Here is an 8,144-nt window from a genome sequence, read left to right on the forward strand (position 1 = left end):
TTAATTTGAATTAACTAAATATTCATCTGAATTAACTACATATTCACCTGAATTAATTAAATATTAATCTGAATTAACTAAATATCAATATGAATTAATTAAATATTAGTATGAATTAATTAAATAATAATCTGAATTAAATATTAATCTTAATAAATTAAATGTTAATCTGAATTAATTAAACATTAATCTTAACAAATTAAATATTAATGTGAATTATTTAAATATTCACCTGAATTAACTAAATATTAATCTGAATTAACTACATATTCATCTGAATTAATTTAATAATAATCTGAATTAACTAAATATTCATCTCCACCATGATATATCTGGCTTCTTGCCCTTTGTTTACTTAATTTACTTATCTATCCATCTAATTCTAGATTTATTTACTTATATATGCATTTATTTAATTGTTTGCTTATTTATCTGTTTACATTCTTATCGGTATCTAATTACACTGTCATCTTCTACGTTTCCCATTATTTTCATAGATAACATTCTATTCTGTGGAAGCTTGCTTCACTTTTTCTCATAAAAATCTATGCTTGTCAAGAATGACAATCCGTCAGAATCTGAAAGCCCTCTCTCTCTCTCTCTCTCTCTCTCTCTCTCTCTCTCTCTCTCTCTCTCTCTCTCTCTCTCTCTCAGGAAGGAAGAGATAATGATTACAATTTGTCTATTATCGTTCGCATCTCGTCATATGACAATCTCGCGAGTCAAGCCATAAGAAGCTGGAGACGAAAGGTCTATAAGAGAAACTAAATAAACATTTTTGACAATTAATAAATGAAAACAAGTAAAGATGAAAAGTCGTAGACAATGTTTAATTTCCTTTTTTTCACGGTCTGTCTTCTCCCGAGGGGCCAACCACCCACTCACCCACCCACACCCACGCCCCCTCGAAAATTGGTGGGTTTTTGAAAGGTGGTCTGTCGCCTGTCAATTCTTCCTCTTGTTTATTTTTCCGTCGTCTCGAAACGTTTCCGTTTATAAAAAAAAAAGACCGAAAGGCGGGGGAAAAAAATTATTGGACGTCCATGATATAATATTCGGCATCTTTCGTTCTGTTTCCAGTTTCTTTTATTTGACACGACAGGGCGCTTCAACAACAGATGACGCCGATAACTCATCCACAGTGACAAAACAATCGAAGAAATACGGGAAGTTTCGCTCGAGGACCCGTCCAATCCCACCCCATCCCAACCCCCAAACTCTCTGTCTGTCTCTCTCTCTCTCCTGTCCCTCCCATACCGCCCCCCACCGCCGACCCTCGGCTCCTCACTGACAGCCACCCCACAGAGGGGCCCCTGAGCGAGCGTTAGGGAAAACGTTCGTCTCAGGTGAGGTTATACGTTAACCCTTTTTACGACACTTTACGCCGGAGTATTCCCAACGTTTTCGTCCTGTTTTGTGATTGGTCGGATCGGATTCTGGTAATACGATGTAGCGAGGAGTTGGGGGGGAAACGACGGGGAATACGTCCGCTCAGAATAACTACTCGAATGCCTTATTATAACCGTAATGAATGAATTACAAGGAAGAGAATCAATTCAATAACAGTGGCATAAAAAATTTCGAGGAAATGGGAAGCGGTAACATCTCTCGACCTACACATTTTTTTTTTTTTTCGCTTTTTTTTATTCCCATTGTCAGGGAATCACAAATCTGTCAAGGAGCCCTGAGACAAAGGAAACTGTAAAAGCGCAAAAATAGTAGTTGTCATCATATAAAGTTGGGGAGATGAAGGATCTATAATACCACATGGTGGAGGATTCTGCCGAGAATAAATTCGACTCAATTGAAAGGACTCAAGGAGACTATACTTCTTCTTCTTCTTCTTCTTCTTCTTCTTCTTCTTCTTCTTGTTATTCCTGTTCCGTTCCTTCTTATTTTTCTTCTTGTTTTTTCTTTCTTCTTTTTCGTTTTCTCTTTCTTCTTCTTCTTCTTCTTTTTTTTCACTTTCTCTTTCTTCTTCTTCTTCTTCTTCTTTCATTTATTCTTGTTATTCCTTTTCCGTTCCTTCTTATTATTTTTCTTCTTGTTTTTCCTTTCTTCTTCTTTTTCTCTTTCTCTTTCTTCTTCTTCTTCTTCTTCTTATTGTTCCTTCTCCATTCCTTCTTCTTCTTATTTTTTCCTTTCTTCCTCCTCTTCTTCTTCTTCTTCTTCTTATTATTATTATTATTATTATTATTATTATTATTATTATTACTATTATTATTATTATTATTATTATTATTATTATTATTATTATTATTATTATTATTATTATTAACGAATCATGACTCAAAAATCCATTGACCTTATACACGAAAAAGGACCAAAAAAAAAAAAAAAAAAACAATAAATATCAACATTTCACACCATGAGCATCCAGACTAAAATAAAAAGTAAAAATAACGGAAACGAACGAGATAAAAAACAGACGAAAGGGGGGAGAGGAAATAATAAGGGAGGAATATTCCCTATCGGGCAACCACCCAATTCCTTCAAGACATTTCTCAGGACATGTTGGGCGACCGTAAGAGTTCAATGTTTAAAAGCACCCTCTTCACATCTTTTTAAAAGAAGGCTACTTTCGGATTCTCTCTCTCTCTCTCTCTCTCTCTCTCTCTCTCTCTCTCTCTCTCTCTCTCTCTCTAACCGGACGATGATAACCCCACTCTTACAGCTGGTCCGCTGGTATAAAAGTTCAAGCGAATGTGCAATGCATTGCTACCCTAATGCTATTCTCCTGGCAGTTCGGTACATTATTATCTATTAATCTATTATTCTATTTTTTTATTTGATTTTTTAATAAGTGTGTGGGATCTCTCCCTTCTGTATTTCCTTCTATCTGCTCTTACTTCTTCATAATGAATAGCATATTCTTTGGAAGCTTGAGTTTCAAGTCAAGGGCCCCTGTGGGCTTCTTCCATACGAATAGATTTCATCTTCTGAATAATAATAATAATAATAATAATAATAATAATAATAATAATAATAATAGTGTCGTGGAATACCACTCTGATGTCGCGGCGGGTTCGCGTCTCTCCCAGGGAGATGAAAAGTCACTGGCTCTGTATAATGACCAGTTACTGCTGCAACGTGGGACCTGCTGCGGTGGGAGGTTGAAACCAGCATTCTTTGGAAGCTTGAATTTCAAGTCAGTGGCCTCTTTGGTGCGCTTGTTCCATGTGAATAGGTCTCATCCACTGGGATAATAATAATAATAATAATAATAATAATAATAATAATAATAATAATAATAATAATAATAATAATAATAATAATAATAATGCTACAATCTGCTAATTCCACTGGGATTTTGTTGATCGTTGTGGGCAAATATTAAAAGCCTGGAGACTCGTCCATGGGAAATGTGATGGTACATGGCAAGATGGAGCCCTACGGTTTTCCAAAAAGTGTCAGTAGGAATTTAGTATTTATCTTTTCATTTAATCTTCAAATCATTTATTTTCATAAAGTTCTTACGATGACAGGATAAAGTTTCATGCTTTTCCAAAAAGTATCAGCAGGAATTAAGTTCTTATTTCTTTTAATCTACAGACTGTTTATTTTCATAGGATTCTTACGGTGATAAGATGAAGTTTTATGCTTATCCAAAAAGTCTCAGCAGAAATTAAGTTCTTATTTTTTTTAATCTTCAGACAGTTTATTTTCATAAGATTCTTACGGTGATAAGATGAAGTTTTGTGCTTATCCACAAAGTATCAGCAGGAATTAAGTTCTTATTTTTTTTAATCTTCAGACAGTTTATTTTCATAAGATTCTTACGGTGATAAGATGAAGTTTCATGCTTTTCCAGAAAGTATCAGCAGGAATTAAGTTCTTATTTTTTTTTTATCTGCAGACAGTTTATTTTCATAGGATTCTTACGGTGATAAGATGAAGTTTTATGCTTATCCAAAAAGTCTCGGCAGGAATTAGGTTCTTATTTTTTTTTATATTGATCTTAATAACAATGTTACAACATGCATATCAAAAATCTTGCACGATCTTCTCCATTTCATAATCTACTTCTTTCACCCGCTACGGTCAACCCTCACAGTTACGGTACTATAAAAACAAGTAAAAAATGAACCGAAGTTTCTTCAGCGCAATCGAGTTTTCTGTACAGCCGCTACAGCGTATAATCAAGGCCACCGAAAATAAATCTATCTGTCGGTGGTCTCGGTATAATGCTGTATGAGCCGCGGCCCATGAAACTTTAACCACCACCGCCCATGAAACTTTAACCACCACCTGCCCTATATCGTTGCAAGGTGCACGATTATGACTAAATTTAACCTTGAATAAAATAAAGGCTGCTGAGGCTAGAGGGCTGCAACTTGGTATGTTTGATGATTGGACGGTGGACGATAAAACATAACAATTTGCAGCCCTCTAGCCTCAGTAGTTTTTAAGACATGAGTACGGACAGAAAAAGTGCGGACAGAAAAAATTGCGGACAGAAAATTGCGGACGGACAGACAAAGCCGGCACAATAGTTTTCTTTTAGAGAAAACCAAAAATTGAGGGGTTAATTTGAAAACGAAGAAATTAGCTATGCAGAGAAATGTAAACATGACACGGTCAGGCAAGTCGAATTTCTTATAATGAGAAGTCATTAGCTCACTTTAGGAAAAATGAGTAATTAGTAAAGCTTAATTATTATTATTATTATTATTATTATTATTATTATTATTATTATTATTATTATTATTATTATTATTATTATTATTATTATTATTATTATTATTCAGAAGGTGGTCCCACCAAGGGGGCCGCTGACTTGAAATTCAAGCTGTCAAAGAATATTAAGGTGTTCATTAGGAAGAAATAAGAGGAGGTAAAGGGAAATAAAGAAAGAAGAGATCCCACGTAATAAAAAAAAATTAATTAACAAATTGATAAAATTGTATTAAAATGCAAGAAGATAAGAGACTTACATTCAAATTCACATTTCAGATGAATGTCTTTATCATTTTATAAATTCACCAAAGATACATTTCACTCAATTGCATAATTTACGAAAACGTGGAGTGCATCTTCGCTTCTAATGATAACCGAAAATTCTAAAGCACTCTTTTCCAATCCCGAACAGTAATCGCGAGAAGAGTGCAGGAACTCATCAAAAGGCTTTGGCTTCTTTGCTTAAAAGGCCAAGCACCGGGACCCACGAGGTCATTCAGCGCTGAAAGGGAAATTGAGAGCAGAAAGACTTGAAAGGTGTGACAGGAGGAAAACACTGCAGTTGCACTATGAATCAATATTAAGAGAGGGTGGGTAGCAAGATGGAAGAGAGTGAATATGAATGGAGGCAGAGTAAAAGGAACCAAAGAGGTTGCAGCTAGTGCCCGAAGGCACGCTGCAAAGAACCTGAAGTAATGCCTACAGTGCACCGCGCGAGGTGTACTGACAGCACTACCCCCCCATACGGAGGTTTAGAAGTATTAGTCTCAGACACCATTGCGATCTTTTGAAACAGTTACACACATAAAAAGAGATCACAGATCCTAATTTAATTAAATTGTGCCGTCACCTCTAAACCTGAGAAGATTTGGTGACCTAAAGTGCTAAATACTGCCACCACAATCAACCACACCACAACCAAACACCCTCCCCCTTGGAAAGTACATTCTCATATATGATTAGTAATTAGTAATTAGTCTGAAAACAACTTTATATTACATAGATACAACGGGCGTGGAACCGATGGTGATACTGATGGAAATGGAATAGAACAGAAGATGTATTACCAAGTATTACCAAGTGTTGGGACCTAAGAGTTCATTCAGCCCTCAAGGGGAAATTGACAGCAAGAAGGCTTGGAAGGTGTAACAGGAGGAAAACCTTGCAGTTGTACTATGAAACAATTGTTTGAGAGGGTGGAAAGTTAGATGAAAGAATGAAAGAACGGAGGTACACTAAAAGGAATAAAAGAGGTTGTAGCTAGGGGACGAAGGGACGCTGCAAATACCCTTCAGCAATGCCTACAGTGAACCACGTGAGGTGCACTGACGACACTGACCCCCCTACGGGGACTGGTGTCAGTGGTGTGAGGGTTCCTGAACTTACTAAAACCTTCCTGCAAGCTTCACGTCAAGTCTAAATTCGCCAGTAAATAAATTAGTAAATAGGCAAATAAAAAAAATAAAAGGTCTGTGAGTGCACATGTCCGCAAAAGTACCCAAAACTAAAGAATGGAATACGCACGCAATACAGAAGAATGCTAAAAGCAAAGGAAAAGATATTAACAAAACTAATGTAAAATCAACAGCAATAATAATAATAATAATAGAGAGTTGTAATCACACAAGAGTAACAAATAAAGAGACCTCAGATCCCCTAATAATTTCCTCACGCAGGCAGGCAGGCAGGAAAGCACAAGAAAGAAACGCCGCCAAGCAAGAGCAAGCAAGCATATAAACATCTGAACGGGACTCATTTCACAATGAAAGCCGAATGTACAACAACCAAGAGCATGCGCAATTGAACACCCCTCCCTTCGCCCCCTCCCCTCGCCCCCTCCCCCAAGCGTGTAAATCAAACCCCATCCGAAGGATTACACGACCACGCACGCCCCCCAACCCCACCCCACCCCCGAGTGCACGCAAGCACGGCCGTGGACAGAAGGCGCAGTTGTCGTGGCGAGGACTCAAGCAATAACTCGATGGGAACATTTGGGCCAGGGACGGGTAATTAAGTTGGTACACAGAGAACGCATGCACAAGACGTGCTTTCCCCCATCTCTTCCAATGTCTCTCTCCCTCCCATCTCTCCTCCCATCCCACAACAACCCCATCCGTTTCTAACCACCCTTGGTAACAGGCTACTTAATCAAGAGGAAAAAGCAGCATCTCTATGTACCATCGCGATCCGCTATTAAGCCATATTGCCCAGAGATAATAAAAGAATTATTTTGTCATTCAACTGTATTCTTCTATCATCCTTCATATTCTTATTCTGCACATTCCTTCAGTCATTGGTTTTACTGTTTAATCCAGTCCTTACACTCTAGATTTTCTGTCCTAAAAAGGTAGTAATTACAAGTATTACGCTTAAGCACACTAAAAAGTAATTTTTTACCTTCTGTTCCCTTTCGGCTTTATTTAAATGATAGCCATCTTTTATTACTTTATTTTGCTCATTTAATGGAAGAATTTCTCATATCGACAAACAAAATACTTCTGCTTTTAACGTGATATTTTTTTTTATTTATTCTTATAATTCAAGGAACGTTAACAAATAAAAGTCCAAAACAAATACGAGAGAGAGAGAGAGAGAGAGAGAGAGAGAGAGAGAGAGAGAGAGAGAGAGAGAGAGAGAGAGAGCCAACGGCTTACATTTGAAAGATATGACATTTCTGCCTCTTAAAGAGAACAACGTTGGTATCATTGGATACATGAATGAAAACATAAATGTTTATTTATCATCATCATTGCTCTTTCATTCATCCATTTCCCTTCATATAATCTAGCCCTCTATTTTCGTGAAAATCGCCTTTTTTTTTTACTCACTTTTTTATTGCGACAAAAATTATATATGATCTTGCTGGGAAGCAATATAACTGACAATATACACAGTAAAGCTGGTGATAGCATAAAATCCCAATAGTCATTGAAGAATTGTTCATTCTGTACACACTTCATTGAAGAATTGTTCATTCTGTACATTGTTCATTGAAGAATTGTTCATTCTGTACATTGTTCATTGAAGAATTGTTTATTCTGTACATAGTTCATTAAAGAATTGTTCATTCTGTACACAGCTCATTAAAGAATTGTTCATTCTTTACATAGTTCATTGAAGAATTGTTCATTCTATACACAGTTCACTGAAAAATTGTTCATTCTTTACAAAGCTCGTTAAGGAATTGTTCATTCTGTACATAGTTCGTTGAAGAATTGGTCATTCTGTACCTAATTCTATCTTCCAAACCGTGTCTTCATAAGAACACTTCCGCGATTTTATTTTTTGAATGAGGTCCCTGTATGATAAAAGATGACGTATAATGAAAGTCTGCTAAATAACAAGCAACGCCTAAGATCATACTTAGTCTTGGAATTGTGAATGTATAATGTGAAACAAACACTTCCAACAAGTAAAAAATGCGAGTTTTCTGCACAGCCGCTACAGCGTATAATCAAGGCCACCAA

Source organism: Macrobrachium rosenbergii, chromosome 44, assembly GCF_040412425.1.
Source record: "Macrobrachium rosenbergii isolate ZJJX-2024 chromosome 44, ASM4041242v1, whole genome shotgun sequence".
Taxonomy (NCBI): domain Eukaryota; kingdom Metazoa; phylum Arthropoda; class Malacostraca; order Decapoda; family Palaemonidae; genus Macrobrachium; species Macrobrachium rosenbergii.